The following is a 3,305-nucleotide window of genomic DNA, read 5'->3' as shown; positions in this document are numbered from 1 at the left end:
AAGAGGAGAGAAGGGGGGGAGGGAGGGGGTGGAAAAGTGCAAGCTGGCAAGGCCTACGGCTCCACTTCCGTTTCCCGATATCCTGCTCCCGTCCGTGAAAAACGTAAGTTGATAAAATGGCTCGTGTTACGTTGGCACATTGAACGAAGGGAATGTTAACACCTTTTCGATGTTCGGCGTGGTATGTGGCCTTTTGTGGCCGATTCAACTTTGCTCGGGCCTGCGATTGGAATTATTGTCGAAAAGGGTTGACACGCCTTTGAAGCGACGCGTTTGAAGGAAGCACGTGTGTTCGTTATCTTGCGTGTGTGTGTGCGTGTGTAGAGACTTATGGTTTGTCGAATAAATAGTTAGTAAATTGGGTAAATATCGTGCTCGTTAGTTGAAGGTAAAGCAGGAGGATTTGCGTTGGATTGGGAAGAAGGGAAGTGACGTATGAGATTATTTAATTCCTAGGGAATTTCGAGAGTATCGAGATACTGTGTTGAGAGTAATTAATTATTGGATTGGATTAATAATTTTAGAAATTTGAGGAGAATTTTATATTTTATATTGAGCAGTGAATAGCATTGAAGATAATTGTCTAGCAATAAATTCATGATTAAATAATTCTGATTCTCAATGCATTCTCTTGCTCTCGAGAAAATTCTATTCTTAAATAGGGTGTGTAAAGTTCGAAACGTTCAATAATATATTTATCTGAATAGTTTTAGTTTCTTTATATTGTACGATTAAAAGTAGCAAGAATAATTCTTTCAACAATGGTGTTAATTATTATTTTTTTTTGTCGAATTAGGTTTTTGGAAATTTTTGAAACGCCGTTCGAACAGCCTATTTTAACACGGCCGATGGAAGTTTGGACGGAACGATTACACCTGCCTGTCGGATAAAAGTTCCTTTTATGAATTAGATTTATAGGGAACGGATGAACAATTGCTTTGGTCGAATCATTTATGAATGGGGGAGCAAGTATTAGTATTTCAAAGTTGACGCCACCATCGAATGAAAACAATCGATGCGGTAAATTCTATACACAAAGCGTATTTACGCGGTAACGAGAAGTGCTTCCCCCGTTTTCATCTCGATTGTTCGAGATATTGCGTTCAAAACATCGATAACTATTGTTAAACTCGATCCAACTATATATTTCTCAGAAGATATGCATCTAGTGCCAAGTTACGCGAGAGAGACTATTTATAATTTTACTTTAAATTTTAGAAAATTTAAAGTAAACGAGAGATCGAGATTAAATCGACAAATTATTTTGAAATTTTTCAATTGAAATTTATAATACATTTATCTGTATTTTTCGCTCTTAATTTTTAATTAAAATATAGATGAAGATAGGGGGAGGACGAAGGGAATTAATTAAAATATAAATGAAAATGCAGGCATTAGTGATTGCATTCTTGTATTCCTGCATTTATTTTCAAACGAAATATTTTTCGAAAAATTGATAGAAGAAAATATTTTCTCCGTGTTTGAATTTTATTTTTATTTATTTGTTTATTTTTTTTTTTAAAGGGAAATCCTTTTCGTGCGCGTTAGACACCTTTTTATCTCGTGCAAAAATTTTAAAATTAATTAAAAAAAACCTTTGTCGCGTCGTCGAATTATTTAGAAAACAATCGTCCAAGTATTTCTCTATAATTTTTTTAATCGATATCTCGCGCGAATATTCCTCTACCGGATTACAAATTTTTCTCGAATATCTTTATTATTTTTAAAAAAAAAAAGACGATCGATAATAATATATTCCTCTCGTACTTTTTACCGCGAGAGAAATTATTACCAAGTATATTTGGAAACATCCAGGATGATCTTAATATTAATATTAGGAGAAGATGATTAACGATTCACACCGGAGAATATCGCGTACGGTTTACGTACTGTAGCATGATTGGTAAGCGATTTATGAAAGATCAGTTACAGGACTCACGTCCATTTACTAATTACACACTATTGCTCGATAGTGTAGCGAGTTTATGACGTTCATAGCCATATGCGTTTAGAAACATTAGCTGTATCGGTTTTGTCATTAGCGCAACTTCTATTTTACGTTATAAGCTTAAAGGGTCGGGAGAAATACTTTGATTTCGCTCCTTCTGTATTATATAATTATTACGTTATCGTTAAATTATTAGGATATATTTTCGATCGAAAATACATCGATCGATCGATATATTTTTTTTTGTTTGATATAATTAAAATAGTTTTAGGATTTAGGATATATCGTTGAAGAATAAAGCGTGGTAGTTAATTCATTTTATTTTTATTTATTTTTAATAAACTTCAACGATCACATTTTATTTTTATATAGGGCAATATTTTTTTATATAGGGCGATTTTATTTAATCAATTATCATTCTCTCTGATGTTTTGATTATCTCAACTATTATATCGATATATAATTGATATATAACTAACAATTATCGTTACTTGGTATTAGTTTGATTATTTTATTCATCGTTTTAGGAACGGCAGTATTAATCAAACTGAAATTAATTAATGAAACCTTTGCCATTATCGTGGACTTATTGATTTTATTTTTCATCCTCGTATCAAACACATTGACGACCAATTTATTACAGGAGAAACATTAATTATCAAGGTAGAATAAGCAAGCAAATAAATGTTATTCACGCGCCGCTTCAGTCTATAAACTCGCGATACATAATTTCAGGAACGTCAAAGTTACTGCCGTGCAAAGTAATTTCTTCCCTTTGAAATTGTAGGAGCAATCAAAAATATATCGATCGGTCGGAAACTCTTTAAATTGCGAATAATCTTTATTTATAAAAGAACGTTCAATTGAAAGAAAATAAATTGCAATTTTTAATAGATATTGCATTATAATTAGTTTACTTTTTTATTTTTTATTTTTTTTTTTTTTTACATGTATATTTTCGTAGAGGTTTAAAAAAAACACTCGATTGTCCAAAGAAAATAAATTGCAATTTTTAATAGATATTGCGTTATAATTAGTTTAGTTTTTCACTTTTTACGTGTACATTTTCGTAGAACACTTTAGAAAATTTATTAAAATTCTTTTTTTTACGAGTTCAAAATTATTTAATTAGAAATATTTCTTAATTTCTTAATTTCGTTTCACGATTATCGAGAACAGGAATTTTTTTTTCGTGATCATCACTTTCACAATCATTTATACGTGAAATATATTTAGGTAATTACAAGTTACAGTTGTTCCAATGTTAACGTGTATAATAGCAAACGAATACCTGAATCTCGTTAAAATTAATTTTCCAATGAAATTTTCCAAAATTTCATTTCAATTTCATTCCGAA

At 31.0% G+C, this 3,305-nt stretch overlaps 1 protein-coding gene across 7 annotated transcripts in view; it reads left to right on the top strand.

Annotated features, from left to right (window-relative positions):
- LOC102680125 (uncharacterized RNA-binding protein C3H8.09c-like) overlaps window positions 1-3,305 on the top strand; it is a 323,287-nt gene that overhangs the window by 6,734 nt on the left and 313,248 nt on the right. For 3 of the 7 annotated variants that reach the window (XM_031510952.1, XM_031510955.1, XM_031510947.1), the window contains exon 1: window positions 7-103. The exons of 2 other annotated variants lie outside the window; for them this stretch is intronic. The gene's annotated coding sequence lies outside the window, so the exon portion shown is untranslated. Of the gene's footprint in view, window positions 1-6; window positions 104-3,305 lie in introns of those variants that run through there. 2 more of the 7 variants (XM_031510953.1, XM_031510949.1) reach the window with 2 other exon arrangements.

Source organism: Apis dorsata, unplaced genomic scaffold, assembly GCF_000469605.1.
Source record: "Apis dorsata unplaced genomic scaffold, Apis dorsata 1.3 scaffold_269, whole genome shotgun sequence".
Lineage (NCBI taxonomy): Eukaryota > Metazoa > Arthropoda > Insecta > Hymenoptera > Apidae > Apis > Apis dorsata.
The sequence above is the reverse complement of the archived record's forward strand: the minus strand, read 5'-3'. Positions and strand labels throughout refer to the sequence as shown.